Source organism: Calliphora vicina, chromosome 3 (assembly GCF_958450345.1).
Source record: "Calliphora vicina chromosome 3, idCalVici1.1, whole genome shotgun sequence".
NCBI classification, from domain to species: domain Eukaryota; kingdom Metazoa; phylum Arthropoda; class Insecta; order Diptera; family Calliphoridae; genus Calliphora; species Calliphora vicina.
The window spans coordinates 32,301,771-32,326,041 of NC_088782.1; the positions used below are offsets into that span (position 1 = coordinate 32,301,771).

The window sequence follows — 24,271 nt, forward strand, 5'->3', positions numbered from 1 at the left end:
ATTCTACAAACAAGAAATGGAAAAGGCCTGTTAATTTTAGTTGCTTTTTTCTATTTTTGTTGCTTCCTTGGCCAAATATTTAAGCAAGCATTAGCAAAAGGGAAATTTTGGTAAATATTGGTACAGTTTTAGGTGAACAGAAATAATTTGTTTTCAGTTTACTTATATTGGTTTTATTTGGTATAGTTTGAATATTGTCATTTCATTGCATGTTTAAGCAACTTCAAATGTATGTCCTTTAAGTCAAAAATTACAAAAAAAATTCCCAGCAACTTACCTCTTGTGGTGGCACATCATAAGTTCTGGTACGTAAATCCACTCTGGCGTATGAATCTATACAAGGTAATATGAAAAATATACCTAAAATTGTAAGAAAATATAAATTACTCTACCTAGCAAATCCCTTTAAACCTCTTATAAAACACAAATGACAAACAAAATACCTTAGCAAACACTAACATTAATTTTTAATATAAAAAAATCATAATTTTATTATAAACACTTAAAATACCTGGGCCTTTGGCACCACCCTGCATTAAACGACCCAAACGAAAGATAACAGCACGTTCATATTCCTGGACCACCTGTAAAATGGAAAAGAGGCCATTGAGAGACAATAGATACTAAATAAAATTCCATTACAAAGGCCCGTTCAGCCAAAGGGAATAATTTAATTTCTAAATACAAAATACTTACAGAAAACTAAGGAAATATTTAAATAAAAATCATTTGCATTTACCTTAAAGCAAACAAACAAACTGAAGGGCAACGTCAAAATGACCAGCACCACTGAGAGGCATATAAGAAGTTTGCCACAAGTTGATGCCTTGTTGTTCATGTCTTCATTGACTGTGTGTGTGGCGTGGCGCACAGTAGGAGTTTGGGAAAATAGAAAATGAAATATAATTTAATCAAATTGTGTGGTTTTATGCAAAAATCTTATTTAAATGTTAGTTAAGGGTATTTGTTGTATTGCTTATAAATATTTAAATTATTATTTTAGTTCTTCCTTTTTTTTGTTTTGATAAATTATGATAAATTGTTTTGCGGTCTTTTACAAATGTTGTTTTGTGGCTTGTGTTGTATTTAAATATACTAAAATAACAATACATTCATTCAGTTATTTATTTAAGGATCTTATTTAAAAAAATAAATATATTAGAATATAAATGATGTTCATTGTCAACCAAACACAAACATGCTCTAAATGACTGACTGACTGACATAACAACTGTGTTATCCTTTTCAAAAACAAAATAAATAGGAAAATGTTAAAAAAAACCAACATGATATCCTTTGAAACATATGGCTGTGACATTTTTGCAACAAAATAATTTACTTATGAATATATTTTTTACAGTTTTTTTCACTTGATTGGAATTGTATTGAAATGAATATATTTTAGGGGAAGGGTTGTTCAGAGACTGCCATGAGAATGAGTGTAAAAGGGAGTCCTTGAAAGTGAAGCTTAAATTATACTTAATATAAGTTTATATATCATAAGGGAGAACTTTGAAACAGAATTCGCCTGTTTTATAGAAACCGCCAGATAATTTTCTTTTATAATCAAAAATTCAAATTTATTTCTTTTGACAAATATTATTATTGAAACCTTCAAAGCTACATAAATGATATTTTAACTTTATTGTAACTCAACACTTAAATTAATTTTGGATTTATACTCGTTGGTGTTTTTTTTTTTTTTTTGATTATAGGGAAAATTTGCAAAATTCGATTAAGTAATTTCTATAATATTTTCACAAAATTTTGTTCTCGTACGTCCAAATACTAATGCAGACTAATTGCACTCAGCTACAGAATAACACTTTTTTTCAGAACTGTGTAGGGGTTGTAGGTTTAGGTGAGGACATACTTAACCCCTTCTTAAAGATTTTGAAATTCGCTAAAATTTTGAGTTCTAGGGTAGGCCCTAGAGCTTTAGTACCTCTAACTCACGAATTTTGGGACCGATTTCAAAATTATAAACAATTATGGAGAGGCAAAGAATTAAGCTTTCATAAAGTGTATACAATGTATATTTCAAGAAACTAGTTTAGATTTTATACAAATTTTGTTTCATAATTTTTCAAATTCAACAATAACATTCTGCTACAAAATAACACTTTTTGTCAGAACTTGAAAAGCGATCTAATGTAAGTTATAGGCCCAGGTAAGGACATACTAAAAGCGTTTTCAAAGATTTTGAAACACCCTCAAAATTTTGAGTTATTTTGAAAAAACTGTTTTTGGGTAGGTTGCAGTACTTTAGTACCTCTAACTTACACATTTTTAGACCGATTTCAAAATTTTGGATATGGATAAGCTTCAAAATGTATACATAAAATCTATATACCAAGAAATTGTGTAAGTTTTTATAAATAGTTTCGCTTTCTTTTTTATTTTTTTTCGTAATTTTTCAAATTCAACAATAGTTATTTTAATTATTTTCTATGAAAACCAAATTTTTTGCACAGTGATTTAAAGACAATTTTATATACAGAAAAAACCAGACATTAGTTTTTAAAATCGGTTTATACTTTTAAAAGTTATTAAACTATTTCGAAAAAAGTTCCACAAAATTTACCTTGTAAATTAAAAACTGTACAAATATTCTTTTTTGTATAGTTTATTGTTTTTTTTATACCCTTCACCATGAGTAGAAAGGGTATATATAAGTTTGTCATTCCGTTTGTAATTTCCACATTTTTCATTTGCGACCCCATATAGTATATATATTCTGGATCGTTATAGATAGCGGAATCTATATAGCCATGTCCGTCTGTCCGTCTGTGTGTTGAAATCAACTTTCCGAAGCCCCCATTTAACTTACATACACGATTCATACATCAAATTCTTCCGGCTCGGTCGCTATTTAAAATCGAGAAAATCGGTCCACAAATGGCTGAGATATAAGGAAAAACTAGGACAACCGCGATTTTTTACCTATTTTTGACCTATAGCTGGATTACTAAGTCATTAATATACACAATATGGATATCTAATGATAGATATTTCAAAGACCTTTGCAACGACGTATATAAGACCATAGTAAGTCTGACATACAATGGGTCAAAATCGGAAAAAAATATTTTTTAACCCGAATTTTTTTTTCATAAAAAATTTTTTTTTGTCATAAATTCTTTTTCCAAAAAAATTAATTAAAGAAATTTAAAAAAAAATGTTGAAAAAGCTTTTTTTAAAAAAAATTAAAAAACAATTTGGAAAAAAAATGTTTTAAAAAAATTTTAAAACATAAAAAAAAAATTTTGATTTTGTTTAAATAAAAATATTTAAAAAAAAAAATATTTTTAAGTATAATTTGGTGAAGAGTATATAAGATTCGGCACAGCCGAATATAGCTCTCTTACTTGTTTATTAATGCGCTGGGGAAGAAACTACTAAAAAAGATGTTAATGAAAAGTTGAATAACTTTTACAATTTTCATTCGATTTGAATAATTAAAACCATGTTTTGTTAAGAACTAAATTGTCTTCATACATTGGTATAAAGCTTGTATAAGCTTCCTTATTAAAATAAGCAATGAAAAGCGACTAAAATCAAAAATGTTGATAAATTCTGTTTTTATTTTAGATATTCTTAACAAAAACAATATTTATAACTTACAAATGTATCAAAAAATGCACGTCATTTCAAAGCGTAATCAGTTTCCTTTCCAAACCCATTAAAAAATTGAAAGTCACATATTAATACTAGTCTAGTCTTTCAACTCTTAAAGTAAAAATATGATTTGAAACTCAAGAATTTGTTCATTAATGTGATATCTGTATTAACCTTTATGTCAACGGCAACATACCTGGGTATGTTTTGCATTTTCAAAATGCTGTAGCTCTGAATTGGATAACCGGAGCGACTTGATGTCCTAATCAAAACTATTTTCCGCAATTTTCCCAAGTTTGGTTAGGATGGAAGATAAAGCCCATTTACAAAGTTGCAACCTTACATTAACAGCATAAATACCTGGGTATTCATGGTAAAACGCATGCAAATATAATGATATAATTGAAAACTATAGTATTTTTTCAGCGTTATTACCCACCTTACTCCACATTTTTGATAACAATGGGTCCAAATATATCCCCATTTTCAAATCGCGTAGTCGATATCAAAACAAAAAAAACCTATTTTAGATGGCCAAATATGTTCTTAATTATTTTGCAAAGGGTTCCGATATTATAGCAACAAAACTAAAAAATCCAATTTTTGGGATTTTTCAAAACTTTTTTGGGAATTACGGGATTCCTGCTTATAAATTTCAAAATTTGTTTTTATTTTTCTATATCTAATAGAAAAGTCTATATAACTGTAAAATTTCATTAAAAACTATTAATAAATAAAAAATTAATTTTAATTTTAAAAATTTTTATCTTTGCAAAAACACAATAAAAAGCATTTTTTGTTATACCTACACAACCACTTTTTTTCAAAGAACTATGACTAAATGTAAGGGTAAAACTGGTTATAATTTTTGAACCTTTTGTCTATATTATATTAGATATTAGCATTTTTATGCTAACGACATGCCATTCACTATACAAAACGTATGAACATACCCAGGTATGTTGCTGTTGACGTGCGTAAAGCAGTTCTGCTGTTGACATAAAGGTTAACAGTTTCCAACATAAATTAGAGTCACTATATTTTGGAAATTTTTTAGTATTTTTTATTTACATATATATGTATATCTAACATTTAAAATATATTGAAATTTGAAACAGTTGAAGGTAAATATATCTTCAACTGTTTCAAACGAACGAACTCCTCAAACTTTTAAAGAATTGCTGTAAATTTTAAGATAACTTAACAAATTTTCGTTATAAAAGACACCATGGGCATTAAACAGTTTTAAAATTGAAAGATTTATGCACTTTTAAAATATTTTGCTAATGTTTCACAAAATACAATAAAAGTCGTGATATGTGAATATCATAAAATGCACCATGCAACAAATGACGACTCATTGATTTTCAGAATCTTTGGAGGCACACAAAAAAATTGGTCACCAAAATCGCCAAACTGAGAATATGGTTTTACTACCCTTTGTTAGTAGAATCAAACTTATACTGGCATGACCGTATGATTTTTGCATTGTTGTACTGTGATATCTGCAAAGAAGTCGTTGAAATAGATACAATATTGTTTTTTTATATCCTGTGCATCAACATTTATCTCCAAACTAATTTAGCTTTCCGACAAATGCCGCGATCTATGCGTAACATGCAAATTAGTGTCTAATATTTTATTCCATGAATCATAGTACACAGAAAAAAGAAATTCATAATTGGAATGAATTTTGTAATAAATATTATTAATCGAACTTGATTTTTTTTCCCAAACTTTTTTTCATTCAGAATAAGAACATGTTCATAAATATTATTAATTTGTACATGACTGAAATTTTTGCTTTTTTCCATAAATTTAATAATATTTTATAATAAATTGAATTATAATTGCATTATCTAATGAATTAATTCAAAACTATTTGCATAATAGCCATATACTGGCCAATATTTGAAGTTGAATTAACAATATCTGAAAACTAAAAATATCATTAAGCATAATAAAATATAAATAAACATTAAACATAAAATTTAATCATTTTCGCGCATATTGGCTCATTTTGTAGCTGAAAATCATAAAAATAAATAAAAAATTTTCCTAGAAAAATTTCAAACATTTTTCAACAACATACAAATATAAATGAAATTAAAATTATATTTTTCAAGCCTTCTAGATTTAATTTGAAAACATAAAATATGAACAAAATCTTAATATTTAAGAAATTATTTATAAATGTTATGAATTGAAATCAATGAAATCAAATCATAATATTTATGCTGAAACTTTTTTCTGTGTATAAAAAAATCGAATATGGGTAGAATATTTCGCGTTATTATTTTATATTTTGTGAGTTAAAAAATTAATAAATATTTTACTTTAATTGTCTTCAACTACGTATGAGTGATATTTATTTAAAAATATAGTCGTATACTTAATATATAGTTTCTCATAAGTTAAACGACCAACAGTGTTTTAGAAACGTTTTTTTTTGGAATAATTCAGTATCTCGGAAACTATTAAAGATATTGTTACGAAATATCACATGGTTGGAGCTGAGGTGTTTTCGAGTTGCTATACGTAGGTTCAGCTTTCTAGAGCTAATGGGGGTCAGTACGTAGCCCCTTAAATTTGGTCACCTCGGGTCTCAATTTAAAAAAAAAAAATCGCCAAAATCCATTTAAGATCCGAATACAAAATGTGTATACTTACACTTCAAATATAACTTTTGAATTTAAACACATACTAACTTAAAAGAAAGTTTGGTGTAACACATTTTGCATGAAATATATGAAAAACCATACAAATTTGGTCAAAGGGGGCAAGGTTTGTGGAACTTCTGAGGAGTAAATAAAGGCTTTTTATATAAGTATTTGATATTGCTGAAAACTTTAGAACTTGAGGATATTTTAGTAAAATTAAATAATTTTATAAATTTTTGGGAAGTCATTTACCTTAAAAACTAAAAAAATTATAATATGATGATTTTCCACGAAGAAAAATATAAAATATGAATTAATGTAAAACTTTAACGGTTAAAAGTATCATAACAAAATTTGAAATTAATATAGACTCAAATGTCTTTAAATCAATGGCATTATAATTTTTGACATTTATTATTTTCAAATACCAAAATTCCTAAAACGGGGAAAATGTGTTCCATAAACTGAGTATTTTTAGAAAAGTGGCTACTGTGACGTTATTTACCGTGTGATAGTATGTAACTATATAATATACTAAGCACTTTAATTAATGTTTATTTCCTCAATTTCTTCAATTCAAATGTCTAAATATATTTGGACACTTCCTGGAGTAACTGGAATTTTGTAATTAAAACTTATTTCTAATTGGATATAATATCCCAATGGTACTAGCAATTATTCACTTACAAAATGTAGCAATTAAAATACAAATGCTTGCAAAAAAAAAAACAATGTCATTGTTTCAAATAACACTTATGTAATTTAAATTTTTTATACACAAATATATACATTTGCGAGTGAATGGGAAAAGTGCTACCTTTTTTGTCTATCATCTCTATACAATACAATTCAATTCAATTATGAACACATTATAAATAATATATAAATGTAAATGCAGCATGTGTTTGAGCATGTCTCTGTAGGGCAATTTTTGTAATAATTCAAATACCATTTAAAATTTCTACCAGCCACCCACATAAATACAAAAACGCACACATAGTTGCATATTATACATTATGGCTGTGAATGCAACAAGTTCTACTAATTCTTCGTTTATGAATGAGACTGAACACGAAAAAAAAAACTATAGAAAAAATAAACTAAATTTTTTTTTTAAATCACTCGTCACCAAAGGGGGCAGGATTGGAGGTGTTGACTGCATTGTACATAGTTTTCAGTATTCAGTTTACAACACTTCTACATACCAATGCACATGTTCTATTTACAAAGTGTAAACTGCTGCAATACTATATGTAAAATGTATGTGGGTATGAATGTACGTACTTACGACAATGCATTGCGAAAATTTGTGCTTAAAGTTGTACAATGTACATACTTACAAACTTACTTATAAACATACATATCTACAATCATGTGAGATGTTAAATAATTTAAACAATGGCTGCTGAGTGCTAATGCTGATACATGAACCCATTGTCCCACACTCTCCCTCCTCGCTCTTTATCGGTAAAACAACAAAAAAATGTCTGAAATTGTAAGAGAAAATACTACAACAAAACCAACGGAATTCATTGCGGAATGATTTTGGTAACTTTAAGTCATGTTCAAACAATGAGGGCACAAGCACATTTTTGTGTGCATTACAAAAAATATATAGAAAGGGAAAAAAACTCTTTCACACACATCCACACACTCACTATAGGTGTGAGTTTATTTTGACGTATGTGACGCGTTTGTTTTCATCATCATGAAATTTGTGAATTAGACATTACAGCCTTAAAGTAATTTTAAATAGGGGGTATTTTATACAAATGTACGTTGGAGCAAGAAATTTTGGATAAATAAATGTATTTTTTGATCATCGTTATAGATACCTTCTGTATGTTGAAATCAAGTTTTCGTAGCCCCCAAAATAACTTACATACATGATTCATACATCAATAGATCCGCTATAAACCTGGTTCGCTTGCTATTTATCGAGAAAATCGGCCCACAAATGGCTGAGATATAAAGAAATAAACAGGATATCTTCGATTGTTGTCCTATTGTAGTGGGTCAAAATCGGGAAAAATAATTTATAAACCGAATTTTTTTTCAACAAAAAAATTGTTTTGTAAACATTTTTTTCACTAATAAATTAAAAAAAAAAATAAAATTAAAAAAAAGTAAGAAAGTATGTTATGGACCATATAATACCCTACACTAAGTAAAAGAGCAAAAACATTTTTCTTCTAAAATTTCAATAATTTATATTTTTGAGTGATTTCCGGAAGTGGGCCTTATATGGGAGCTATGACCAATTATGGACCAATCACCATGAAATTAGGTAGTGTGATTTATGTCTATATGAAAATTTACTATGTTGAATTTTGTAAGTATGCCAACATTTATAAGCGATTTATGCACGTTAAAGTGATTTTCGGAAGCGGGTCTATATGGGAGCTATGATTAATTATGGACCGATCGTAACAAAATTTGGTGACATATATACAAAACTTATTTGGAGCGCAATTTGTGGAGATACATTTATAAATTAAACATTTATGACCGATAAAGTCCAATTTCGGAAGGACATTTGTATGGGGGCTAGGTGAAATAATGGACCGATTTCAGCCAGTTTCAATAGGCTTGGTCCTTGGGCCGAAAAAATAACATGTACCAATTTTGATCGAAATATCTTCAAAATTGCGGCCTGTACTCTGCGCACAAGGACTGATGGATGGACATCGTTTAATCGACTCAGAAAGTGATTCTAAGTCGATCGGTATACTTGGGTGTTCGGCTAATATTTTTGGGCGTTACAAAAATCTGCACAAATGCATAATACCCTCCCCACTATGGTGGTGTAGGGTATAATAAAGAAACAGTTATGAAAAAAATTTTTTATTTTGTTTTTAAAGTATAATTTGGGGAAGGGTATACAAGATTCGGCACAGCCGAATATAGCTCTCTTACTTGTTTTATTTCACATATTTTATATTAAAATTCCAAAATGTTCCAATTTCGTTAGAAAACTATAAAATTCGTTAATAAAGTCGAAACCAAAATGTCTATTCTTATTGTGAAGAATCCAATAGACTATACCTACTCAAATATCTTACATACATAGGGTTTGGGGTCTGGGAATTCCCGCCGGGGAAATCCCGGGATTTCCCGTAAAATTATTGTCGGGAATTCCCGGGAAATTTACATTTTTTTCCCGGGAAAAACGGGAAATTTAAAATTAATTAAAAATACTTTAATATATTTAAATATGACAATATTCCCTCATCTGCTCAAAGCGTTGAGGCTTCCGAAATACAAATGGAGCAAAATTTTAAAAACCAATTAGAATATTCAATCAATATTGAAAAGGAAAGCCCTAAACATTTAAAATCAAATGCTGAAAGTTTTAAGCGGGAATTAGATTTATTTGAAGCAAGTAGCAATCGGAGAATACATTTTGATTGTCTTTATAATGCTTTAATAACGATAAAGCCAACACATGTTTAAAGCGAAAGAGTTGTCTCGTCGAATGACTTATTGAATGCATTAGTAATTTTGACAAATCAATTTTTAAAAAAAAAGGTTTTAGGACGGACATATAACATTATTTTTATGATATAATAGCGGTATTCACAATGTAGAGTACTTTCTATAGCAAAGTAGCAAAAGAGCAGTTTAGCAGAAAAAAAAATACATTACAGCTACTTTTTTACTGCTTTACTTTTTTTAAGCTATATGTAATTTTGAATTCCATATTTTTGTTTTGAAATGAATTTAATTTTATTTTAAAATATGTACATTTACCGGGATTCCCAGGAATCCCAGGAAATGAAATTTTTCATTCCCGTTTCCCGGGAAATTAAATTATCCGGGAAACCCCAAACCCTATACATACATGATTCATACATCAATATATCCGCTATGGACCTGGTTAGCTTTCTATTTAAAATCTATATCCAAATTTTTAACCCGAATTTTTTTTTCACCAAAATTTTGTTTTTTTGTAATAATTTTTTTTCAGTAATAAATTTAAAAAAAAAATATAAAAAAAAATTATTTTTTTTACCTAAAAATATTAAAAAAAAATGTTTAAGTATAATTTGGTGAAGGGTATAAAAGACTCTGCACAGCCATATATTGGCTCTCTTACTTGTTTTATTTCACATATTTTATATTAAAATTCCAAAATGTTCAAAAATTTCGTTGGAAAACTAATAAAGTCGAAACCAAAATGTCTATTCTTATTGTGCAGAATCCAATAGACTTTACCTATACACTTTATATAAACGGCTGTAAGTATAAATTTTGATCAAGTTAATAAAAGCAATGAAAGCAAATGATATCATTTAGGGTAACCTGTATAATATTAATAAAAATCTTCTAAGTGATTAAAACGAAGCGAAAGGAATGTATATGTATTTTTGTTAATGTAAAAGATATTAAAAAATATTAAACATTGCCAGCAAAAAGGATTTTTTGAAAAATTATATCAATTAGAGTTGTAGCAATAGTGTAGGAATATCCCCATCATATGTTTTAAAAGTGGGACGATGACCATGAGGTCTATCATTGTCTAAAACAAATGCTGTTTTAAATAAGAACGACAACGAAATTATATGACACAGTAATGTAAAATGTTTATGGTATCATTATGGGCTAATAAATTTACGCTATTGTGACTTTGAATACATTAATTTGACAGGTAGACAAGATAAAGCAGACCTAGTATATACCAATATATTAGAAGTTGTATGTTTTTCGAAATAATAATATTAAACAGATGATATAAACCAAAAAAGGGATCATATTTCAATGATTGCACTTATGATATTAATATGATTGTTAAGCTATTAACATATTACTGTTATTTCGTCATAATACTTTGATATGAAAAGATCAGGAAAATACACATAAACCTCCTTCCAAGTGGAAAGTCGCACATACAATAACCATGATTTTTGTTAAGGAGAAGGCGATTAAAACTATATTTTTATATATTTTTAAACAAGTAGATATAGCAATTAAATTTCAAGCATATTATTCAAACACCTCAAACTACCAAATATATTTTGGTACTTTTTGGAAATTCGATTTTTCTGTAAACACATACAATTTTGAATCGTTTGGTCATTTCCATTATGAAATTGGAAATGTTAGATTTTGGCAAAAGTTATCAACCCATAGATTAAATGAACTGTTGGTTTATAGTATGTTCGAATTTTACACTTAAGTAACTAAATAATGAAATTTAAGGTTTTAAATGTTATTCTAAAAATTAAGAAAATCATTTTTTTCTATCAAATGTTAATCCGCTGGTGCTAAGATTTTCAATAATATCAAAAACGTGTACATACTGCTTATATCTGCCCTTCAGGAAGCTCACACACCTTGCCTTCTCAAGAAATTTATAATGTTCCAATTACGAGCCCATAGAAATACAAATCAACTCAAATTTCATTATTGTCTATATTAATGACTTCCAGATATAAGTTCATGTATATGTAGGTCAAAAATAGGTCAAAAATCGAGGTTGTTCTGAATTTTCCCTCATATCTCAGCCATTTGTGGACCGATTTTGCTGATTTTAAATAGCAAACTTCTCGAAAACATTTCTAACAAAATTATTGAAGATTTGGATCCCGAAGATATCTGGGGTCTTCATAAAATTGATTTCAACAGACAGATGGACAGACAGGCATGGCTTAATCGACTCCGCTATCTATAAGGATCCAGAATATAAATACTTTATAAGGTCGGAAATGAAAAATGTAGAAATTACAAACGGAATGACAAACATATATATACCCTTCACACGAAGGTGAAGGGTATAAAAATTGTTGCCAATACAAAATGTATGATATCTATAGAATTGATTGATATTATCAACCGGAAACCATTTAACATATTAGCGTATGTTTCGAAAGCTCACCAAAGCTTATGGTAGATTTTGCATGTCCGAACCAACCAGCCGATTCGACACCAAAGCCAAATATCCATTCTCTGTATTTGATGGGAGCAAAATGTTCCTATCTATTGTGAGCTGCTGAAATCTGACCAGACCAACATAGGGAACCTGTACCGAACACAACTCAAAAACGACAAGAATATGTGGCCAGGCATGAAATTATAATATTCCGTCATGACAAAACTCGGCCACATGTTGCAATACATGTTAATAAGTATTTAGAATGAAGTGATTTTGCGTCACTTGCTTTATAGTTGAGACTACTATGTTTTCTATCAATGAAGAACGTTCTCTTTGGAATACACTTCACTTTGGAACAGAGTATCCGATATTGGCTTGATTAGTTTTTGGCCTCAAAAGATGTGCAGTTCCTTTGACACGCTATCCATATGTTGGCCGAAATATGGGAAAATTCGACCCATAACTTTTTCCAAATTCGACTTTGGGATACATGACAACAACATCAAGAATAATATCAATTATTCACATACACTCAGGTCTCGTTTTATGCGATAGATGCGTTCCAAAAAAAAATCGCATAAATTGAATTCGGATAAAACGATACTCTAGCTTCATATGATGAAGCTAGAGTAATGATTCCTTCCAAATTCTGAAAAACCGCATAAGTTCAGATTTTAATTCAAAAATCAATACAAAATCGCATAAAAAAATCAACAAAAATATATTTATTTCATTTATTAAAACAATAAAAACAAAACACGTTTAAAAAAAATAAACAAAAATATTATATTAGTTCATTAATTACAGAAAAACATAAAATACATAATCCAAAAAATAAGCTAAACATTTTTTTAAGAAAATTCTGATTAATGATGATTAATCTGAATCACTGAATAATTTTCTTCAACGTTGTGGAATTGGATCAACGTCAATTTCATCACTAGATGATATAATCATATTGTCATCACATGGTAAAATATCATTTTCATCACTAGAATTTATCTCGTGAATAGGGTAGGAGATCAACGAATTTTTAGGGCATTCAATTGTTTCTTTTCTTGCAAAATAATTTGTCATCAAACTTTGCGATTTTTAATTTTTAAGTTACTTAAGCAACTCTTGATATCCGGAAAATAGATCAGTCAGTCCGCGTTGAGTCTTCAATGCTCTTTCCGTATCTGGATCCATATTAAGAATTTTATTTTGTAAAATAAAACAAACTATAGCGATTATATCAGTGATCCGAACTCGGTTTAATTTGAAAACAGTAAAAAAGCTTAAAAAAATCTAAAATTTCAAAATCTGTAAAAATTCTAAAAAAAATCTTTAATTTAAAAATCACATAAATTTGAATCCGCATAAAACGAAATCTGAGTGTATTTAAATTACAAATAATTTTTTGTAATTTTTTAATTTCGATATTTTAGTAAAATTTCAAATTCTATTAAAAATGTAATTATTCTACTTCGTAATTAGTAAAAATGAAAAGTGAAATTTTTATATTAATTATGAATATTACAGCATTTGTTTCAAAACTCCGAAACCAGGTATTCTTTGTAAAATAAATTCCGTTTGGCATCACTAGTTCTGTATACAATATATTAAATTTTTAACATTTTGGTCACTAATGCAAAATTAATCATATGTATATTGTATAGTGCGTATGAGTGATATTTATGTTTAATTAAATAATAATCATACGTTGCATATTTATCATGTGTTTGTGGTAATTCATGTCACTTAATCAGATTGAACAGTTACCTGAATAAACTAAATAAATTTTGTGCAGTAGATATTCATTGTATATTTGAAGCAAATCTTTATCATTTAATTCATGTTTGTGAATTCAAATAATGATCTGAGTATTTTAATATGCTGAGGTAATTTGAAGCATTATAAGTTATAATAAACTAATAATCTTTACTAGCTTATAACATACAATCTAAAGTAGCCAATTATGATTATATATTATTTAAGGACAATAAATACTACTATTTATTTTCTTTTATAGCGCAAATATTGATAAAACCCAACCATTTTATCTCCCAATGAAATATCTCATGTACATAAAGATAGTAAAGTCTGTAACATGTGTCAAGCTAACAAACACAACTAAGAAAATGTACAGTGAACTATATATATTACATGTACGTTTATTAGAGTGTCCCATAATAATTTTCTAAATATGAAAATCAAATATTTTTAAAATTTAGGAATCAATTCAGACCTCTGGGAAACAAATATAAATTTTTTATTTAGTAAAATTAAACTAAAAAAAATTGAAAAACAAATTTGAAAATAAAAAAATACGATATTTTCTTTGAAAATTTGTATGCTATTCTTAAAAAATTTTATATTATGGGACACTCTATTGTATGTATATATATTTCTTATTATTTCATTAAACATTTTGCTAAGATTAGATTGTCTTTCCTTTTTCCATTGCTGTCCGTCAAACAACAATAGTTTTATCCACAATGAAACAATTGGAGCAAATAATATCTAATTTTGTTAAGAATTTCTCTATTGATCTCTTGAATGAAATAATCTTGAATATTTTTTTCATATACACAACTAAGTGATTACTTTTTTATGCAACATAATTTTCTGAAGAGAAAATAAAAAAAATTTTCCATGAGTTTTGCTAATGAAATTAAAAAGAAATTGGTAATATTTTCAAAATAATCCTCTATTTGCATCATGACCAAATAAAATAGCTGTCAGTGAAAAACTGCTTCAAAATATTTCTATGTCATTTAGCGCATCTTCCTTGGGATGAATTTATTTATTTGATACGTATTAGTAATGTATTATTCAATACGGAAAAATCAGAACAAAATTTTTACAATATTAATTTTTTTTGATTTATCAAGGGCCTATACAAAACCCTTTATCTTAAAAAACATAACTTTTCAGGAGAGCCAAAAAACTGTATTTTTTGGGTAATATTTGAGTTATTAAAATTCGGTATTTTACAATATTTTTTTAAAGCAACTACTGAATCTCACATATAATTGGTTGCAAAATTTTAGCATTATTGTGGACTTTATGATAGATAGAGGATGAAAATGATATGATAGAGGATTTTTGCATTTATGCAAATTGTCAGTTTTTAATGTGATTTATTTAAGATAACGGCTTATAATACAACTTAAGACAACAAAAAAACAAGTAAGAAAGTATGATCACTCAAGCCCGACCATATAATACCCTACACTAAGTAAAAGAGCAAACACATTTTTCTTTTAAAATTTCAATAATTTATATTTTTGTGTGATTTTCGGAAGTGGGCCTTATATGGTAGCTATGACCAATTATGGACCGATCACCATGAAATTAGGTCGTATGATTTGTGTCCATATGAAAGTTGACTATGTTGAATTCTGTGTGTATACCGATGTATGCACTTTAAAGTGATTTACGGAAGCGGGTCTATATGGGAGCTATGACTAATTATGGACCGATCGTAACAAAATTTGGTGACATGAATTTTGTATATATAAAACTTTTTTGGAGCTGAATTTGTGGAGATACATATATAAATTAAACATTTATGACCGATAAAGTACAATTTCGGAAGGATATTTGTATGGGGGCTAGGTGAAATAATGGATCGATTTCAGCCAGATTCAATAGGCTTGGTCCTTGGGCAGAAAAAATTATATGTACCAAATTTGATCGAAACATCTTCAAAATTGTGACCTGTACTCTGCGCACAAAGTTTACATGGACAGCCAGCCAGACGGACATCGTTTAATGGATGTCCCACTATGGTGGTGTAGGTTATAATAAGTTTGTTATGAAATTCACACCCTAGATGAAATTTTACGATCAAAAAGTCATTTTCGTGAAAATCAAAGATAGAGGGTTTTGAATATAAACTTTCGATATGTTTATTAGATAATGTCAATCATATATTCTAATCTATATTCTTATTCAAACATTTATTGCTATGATTTCTATCAATTGGAAGAATACATAAACGGACAGAAAACGGACACAAAATTGGTAGTTTCAGATTTGTAATTTCAAGTGGACCAATTCTGGTTAGATACACACATGTCAACTTGAAAATGTAAAATCCTTCTTGTGTGGAATTTCTCGAAGCTAACAATACCCTATTCGGCTTTTACTGCTGTTACAGCTACAATTGTACCAAAGACAAGAAATTGGAGATAAACAAATTTTATATGAACCTTTCTAGCAACTTTTGTGAGGATCGGTCCATAATTGACAGTTCGGACCATAACTGATTCAACTCCCCAAAATTGCACATTGATGAAAATGCGAAATTAACCCTAAGCTCTCTTTTGTTGTGTCTTATTTCTGACTTTCTGGTTGATTTTTCCGTTTTGAGGTATTCAGGGACTTATAGTAAAATTTCACGTATAATATTTTTGCGGAACATTTTAATCCATTAAATCCCTGTTTTAATGGTGGGTTTTGCACTTTTTAAAAAAAGAACAAAAAAAAACTCATGCCTTGAGGATTTAGATTCTACAAAAATATTCTCCGTAACATTCTATATAACTTTGTAATAAAATTGGAAATAAACATATGAACCTCAATCTTTTTACCAACTTTTGTGAGGATCGGTCCATAATTGACCCCATATAACCACTATATCAGAAAACTATTTGATTGTCAATAAATAATTTATGTATAATGAAATTCACATAAGTCATTTAATTACACCATCATATTCTATACAGACACATAGAAGGCCAAAGCTACATATTCATCACAGCCGTTTACGGAAAAATCTTTTTTTCACCATTTGCTTTTGAAAGATAAAAGTTGCAAAACGCTCATCTTTAATTTGATAACCATAACGTCATAAAATAAATGTGTTATAAAAAAAATATAAACAAATGTTATATTCGAAATTTTAAAGAGCTTTAGAATATAAAAATGATCAGGATATGAAAATATGATATAAAAAAATAAAAAAGTTATCTCCAAACTCTAACGCGTTTTGTGGGTGAACTTTTTTGACAACCGCGAAAACGTAATACGATTTTGTTAAAATAACATTTAATGGTCTATTCGATTATGCAAGGGCCATATTGATATTTGCCAAAAATATTAAAAAGTTATAGCCCTATTACTTATCTATATGATGCGGTTCATGTGTTAAAAATGCCGTTGTACTGTGTTATCAATGATTTCCCTAACATGGTAATGTAGCATGTAAAAAATACATAAACTACGAGCCGTATGATTAATATATAATTATATTAAATGATAGTCATACGCACCGTAGTTCTCTCTTATAAAGACCTAATATGTAATTATCAGGGAAACCGGAAATATGCTCTAAAAAAAGCGTTTTAGGCGCTTTAAATATGCAGTAAAAACTTTAAAATATGCTCTTAAAATTTAAAAAATATGCTCTTAAAAAAACAAACTTTTACATAATTTTTAATCAAAAAAATTTACTTAAATTTTCAAATAAAAATCGTTGTCTATTGGATCTGAAAACATTTTTATACATAGAAAATGTTCTTTCGACATCAACTGATGTTACAGGAGCAAATTTAAAAGACAATATTTCTTTAACACTTAGAACGGTTAAGTTTGAATTAGAACTAAAATTTGATATTTAGATGGAGCTATTATTAAAATAGTGCTTATTTTATATTAAAACAAGTAAGAGTGCTATATTCGGCTGTGCCGAATCTTATATACCCTTCACCTAATTATACTTCAAAATAAAAAATTTAAATATTTTTAGGTAAACAAAAATTTTTTTTCAGTTTTTTAATTTTTTGAAAAAAAATTTTTTTTTTTTAGGTGAATATTTTTTCAATTTTTTGGATAAAAAAATTTTTCGAATTGTTATTTTAAATTTTAAAAAAAAAATTCTGTTTTTTTAATTTTTTTTTTTTTTTGGTGAAAAGCCATCTATTTTTCAATTTTGAATTTTAAACAAAGGAAGTAAAAACCTGTAACACAACAGCGAAAAATAAGTAAGACAAAATTTGTTTTTGATAAACTCAAAATATGCTATTAAACAGTAAAATATGCTCTAAAAACGCAAAATATGACATAAATATGCTCTTATAACAAATATATGCAAAAATGTGTATTTAAGGGTAAAATATGCAAAAATATGCACTAACAAATCGATGCCAAAATTCTTAAATAGTTCTGAAACGTGTAAATATCTTATCCATGTGCTCATTAGACTCACCAGAAAAAACATGCATTTGCATATTTTGGTTTCCCTGGTAATTATATATGATTACACCGTACGACACTCAATATTAGACACAAACCGGATGATATACGTCTGAAACAATAAATTAAATGGAGAAAAACTGCGTTTTCAGTTTTTCACTTCGTGATCCTGTTTCCTTTTAAAAGGACTTCAAATTTTCAGAGGAGTACATTTTTAAAAAAATGTTTTAAAGTACTTCTGATCATCCTACTATGTCAAATTTGGCGTCAAATGATCAAGAAGAGTTGTAAAATATTTCGTATTACTTTTATTTTATCCTGTAAGGATCAAAAGATGTTAAAAATGTCCTTTAAAATTTTTATCCTTGAATATCCTTTAAGATATCCAATAATTTTTTTTAAAAAAATAGTGAACTAAAGATCCAAATATTGAATACCACATGCCAAAATTTCATTCTTCTATCTTAACTACTTAAGTGTTAATAAATATTTTAAATTTGAATTATTTGATTTTTTATATATTTTATTTTAATATTTCATTCGAAAAAAATATAACAAAATCCGTTGTAAAAAACAACGAAGCAGACTTTTTAATTAACAAGTAAAATGGTATAGTCGGGCAAGCCCGACCTTATGATACCCTACACCGGGTATATGATTATAAAGAGTTTTCTTTTGATATGAAACTTATTTGTGTTGAATCTTATTTGAATACACACATTTTCGGTAGTGGGCCTTATATGGGAGCTATGACTAATTATGGACCAATCGTCACAAAATTTGGTGGGATGAATTGCGAATATATGAAACATATTTGTGTTGAATTTTGTTTGGATACTGACATATTTCAGAGATTTATGTATATTAATGACATTTTCGAGAAGGTTGCTTATATGGGAGCTATGGAATATTGTTGACCGATCGTGAGGAAATTTGGTCGTGAGAGTTCGGCTTACATAAAACTTAATTGTGCTGAATTTGGTTTGAATATGTTTATAATTAAGATGTTTATGAGAGCTATTTTCAAATAGGCCAATTGTATGGGGGCTAGGATAAATAATGAGCTGATTCTAACCAAATTCAATAGCCTTTGTCCTTGGGGCAATATAAAGGTTTGTGCCAAATTTTGTCGAATTATCTTTAAACCTGCGAACTGTAGTTTGATTACAAGGTTTACATGGATGGACGGACAGACGGACATCGCTTAGTCGACTCAGAAAGTGATCCTGAGCAGATTGGTATACTTTAAGGTGAGTGTTGGGACAATATTTTTGTATGTTGCAAACAACAGCCCTAACCCATTACACCTCCCCCACTATTTTGGTGCAGTTTATAAACAGGAATTTATTTATATTAAAGAATATTAAAGGATAAACATTTTAAAGGACTTTTTGACATCTTTTGATCATTACAGGATAAAATAAAGATAATACAAAATATTCTACAACTCTTCTTGTTCTTTTGACATACAATTTGTCATTGATGGAATAGCAGGAGTATTTTTAAATATTTTTTGAAAAATGTACTTCTTGAAATTTTGAAGTCCTTAAAAATGGACACAGAATCACGAAATGAAAAACTGAAAACACAGTTTTTCGGTTCCTGTCTAACTAAGTTTTTCTCTATTTGTCGGACGGTGTTATTAGATCCCAATAAATATTTCAGATTTTTTTGTCAAATATTTATAAAAATTTGTTCAAACTTTTCTTGTCAAATAGATAGGAAATGTGTTTAGAATAGAATCATTAAAAATCCAAAATTAATAAAAAAAAATATAACAGAAGAGCATAGAATAATAATATTAATTAAATATATTGCACTCGTTCAACAATACTGTATTAACTCAAAAACTTTTAAGTGCTCAGGAGAGACAAAAAACAGTTTTCTTTATGCTGAAGAATGTTTTCTTTAACAAAAATTCCGCAATATTAAGAAAATCTATCAATTCTTGTATTCCGCTGCATATCCATTTTATTTGTTCATTGTGTGCAGATAGTGTTATGTTTTGTTTTTTCCAAAACGATAAAATAACAAAACTTTGAGTTAATACAGTATTGTCGAACGAGTGCGATATTCAGTTTAGATGGCTTTTGGAGTGACGGAATGCATTTATGAAAAATTGTGTTCAATATTATTAGCTTCAAGTAGGACTCTAATTTAGCAGCTACTTTTGGAAATTCATGGCTAAAATTACATTAGTTTTTCATTGTAAAATATGTACATTATAAGTCAAGCCTTGAATTAATTGAATTAATATCGCAATGCTCGACTTGAATTCAAGTTTCCTCTTAAAATATGAAACAAGTGTATTTCAACACTTGAAATTTAAACGCATGACTGGAATTCCACTTGATTTACACTTGAATTTCAACAAAAATGCTTATTGAGATCTATGAAAGATCATCATTAAAACATAAGATATAATTAGCCTTTAATTAAAATCCAAGCTAATTAATTTTACAAAATAAAATTAATAATTAGTTTAGTTATATTTGTTATTTGATCTCTGTGTTGTGTTGTCTGTGTTCATGTTATCTTCAAATCCTGTGATAATAAGCAAAAGTGTAACCCATTTCGTTAAAGCAATGATAAAAAAAGTAAAGCAGGACAATGGCATTCTAAGACTTACTTCTTTTATGATCTATAACAGAGATGGTGTCAGGCATATTGCTTTATGGTCTATTGCCTCTGGCGTATCCGTACAATGATGATGTTCAAGTCGATGTTGATGATGATGTGCGATGGCTATGACGATTACGATGACGTCGATGAGTTAGTTCTCTTTATATGTATATATGTTTCTATGTGTGTGTATATGTTTATGTATGTATGAAATGGTGGCAGTATTGTGTAAAGTGGATATACAACTAATTAGCAACCATACAACACTTTCGTTTTGGTATAACAAAAAACAAAATCTCTCTTTTTGATTTAGGTGTTTCTTTTTTAATTATTTTGCATACAATTTATGTGGCAATTAAATACACAAAACAATAAATCAAGAGTGCAAAATAAAGGATACAATTAGCAGCTCTAGTAAAAGTCGAGGCAAATTACTCAGGAAAAATAGCAATTAGGTTTAATTATAAAAATGGATGGATTATTTTGCTTTTTTGGTTGGTTGGTTAGTTGGTTAATTGATTTGTTTTTGGTTAGTTTTAAGGTTTTAACTTTCTAACTACTGGTATGTTGTTTTTTATTTCGTTTTTTTTTTATTTGGTATAAAACAAATTTAACTAGATTAATTTAAGTTTACATTTATTTATTGGATTAATTTAATATGGCTACAAAAACAAATATTAAAACAGCTTTTTGATTTTATTATTATGTTATTTTTTTTTTGTTTTTGTTTTAATCACACAATATTTAAATACACAAACATTTTTGCACGCAATATTGGAATACAAAACTTCTTTTGCTTAAAAATTCGCTATATTTCTTGAGTTTTCTTCTGCGTTATTACGGACTTAGTTTTGTTGAGAAAATTGCTTTTTCTTATTTTGGCTTTTTACAATTTCTATACACCACATGAAGTAGAACAACAACAATAACAGAAAATAAGTGAAAAAATACGGGGATTTCTTCTATATTGTTGTTTGTGTTTTTTTTTTTGGTTTTTGTTAACTTAATCAAACCGTTCTTATTCAGTTTACAAGTCCAACTGATACTGCACCAACTTAACAACTGAATTCACATTCTGCGTCATATTTACACTCAATTACATACATTCTACATATGAAAACATAATTTTTAATACACATCATCCACAAAAACTACACTCGCAAACACAGATACTTTTAGTTAAAGGATAAAGCCAAAGAGGAAGCAGATACATGTAGCTGTGTGTGTGTGTGTGTGTGTACGAGCATCATAAATATATTAACCGCGTTTCTGTTGTTTTCCCTTTTTGTTTCTGTACGCATTTAGTTGTTATCAAATATTGTTGTTGTTGTTGTTGCTGCTGCATTACTCTTCTCCCTTAAATGAATTTATTATTGCCCGAGTATTTTGACTCAAACTGACCTTGCGCACTCTTTATAACATTAGCCATCAATTGTGTGTACATTCGCATTTTAAGCAACAACCAACTACTGCAAACTTCTTTTACTTACACATACCTCATGTAAATTTATTACTCTTTTCATAAATCTCTTCTTTTACTCTCTTTCCTTAATACCGTTATGTTAAGAGTCCATAATTTCTTGGCCATTTTTGTTTTCTTCTTCATAACTTTAAAACTCTTTTTCTCTTTTATTTCCTCTCTGTTCCTCCTCTTACTGAGTTCATCTCTTTAAATGTGTGGTCTTTATTTTGGATTCTATTTTATTTTAAATCAAATTTGTGTATCTCGTAAATGAATTTTCTTCTAGACTTTGTATATTTTAGAAAATTTGTATGGTTTATACTGGTCGTATTGCTGGTATTCTGTCTGCTGCTGGTGGCTGGCTGGATGGATGGAAGTTTGGAATGTTTAGATCTTTTCGGTACATAAATTAACAAATGAGTTTCATGATTTATGTCACATTAACAGATGTTGACATACTTTATTTATATGACGCATAAAACAAAACAAATTGTTAACATTATTTTACATGTTTTTGCCTCTATCAAACAGTCGCTTTCTGACACGAGAATATTACCTTGAATGCTGCTAAACTGTGTATGTTATTTTAAGAATTTTTGTCAATTATTTTAAAGAATAATAGTCGTAAAAAATTATTATGTGAGGAAATTAAAAAACAACTGAGCAGAGTCTTTACAATAATTAAAAATTAAATATTGTAGGCTTTGTTGACAAAAATACAAGAATTTTATTTAAACTGTAGTATAGCTCGAAATTTAAATAGGAGCTTGGATTAAATTAAAGAAGCTCTTTGTGATCCATTTACAGTGATCTTGTGATTGTTTTTATGTAGGTGCACCACATGTCTGAGTTCAGTTTGGTTTATGAAATACTCCTGGCATGTATTTATATAATGCAGTCCTTCATCAGCTTAGTCACTACATTCCGTAGGTGATCTATCGTTGGCAGTGGTAACTAAGACAGCGAAGTATGTGCAGACTTTTATAGTTCCAGCTTAATAAATGACTAACAGTTTGAAAGCAGGATCCCCATCATCATGCAGTGAGATCAACTTTTAGTTATTCCATACTCCATACGGATAAACTCCAGTTTAGATCGTGTCGCAATTTCGATCAAGTCGCAAGGTATATCCGGCATGGAAATCAACATAAAAACCAAACGACTTTTTTTACAAAAAAGTCAAAATGTTTAAAACGAATTTTTACTCTCTAAATGATTATACATATTAGAGTTTCCAAAAAACCGAAGAATTTCAAAACCGCGGTTTCGGTTTTAAAAAATTTGAAACCGATCGGTTACGGTTCGGTTTTGTGATAATTTATTAAATATTAAGTGTTCTGTAACAGAATCAGTTTATAATATAGGAAATGCTATACAAATTTAAAATTCAAACTTGACGGGTGTTCAAGAGGATAAATGAGAATTGGTACTTTTTCTTTTAATTGTAATTTTTTAATATATTAAATTAGTTAGCGTATATACAGTGGTGGCCACCAATTTAAGACAAATACTTGAATTTTTTTCATCAACTGAATTTTAAGTGCGATAGAGCCAAAATAAAAGGACCTCTTGGGCTATGCAATTTATTATTAATGTCTCTAGTTTCTGAAAAATGTTTGGAAAAATCAGTAAAACATATATGGACAAAGATATGTGGAAATACGTTGACCCACCTCAGCGAACATCCGCTGTTAATAACATGATATGACCGAAACTAATGGAACTAAAAATACGAAATTTGGTCCGAATATTTTATAATAATAAAATTATAATGATCAAATATGCTTCTCAGTAAATAAATAATCAAGAATATGGGACTCAATGATATTGTGATAATCAGGGAAACCGGAAATATGC

The 24,271-nt window shown here is 28.4% G+C and overlaps 1 pseudogene; it reads right to left on the minus strand.

Moving 5' to 3' along the window:
• Nucleotides 1-21,099, minus strand: part of LOC135955379 (band 7 protein AGAP004871-like) — a 35,438-nt pseudogene extending 14,339 nt beyond the window's left edge.
• Between the last annotated feature and the right edge of the window lie 3,172 nt (nucleotides 21,100-24,271).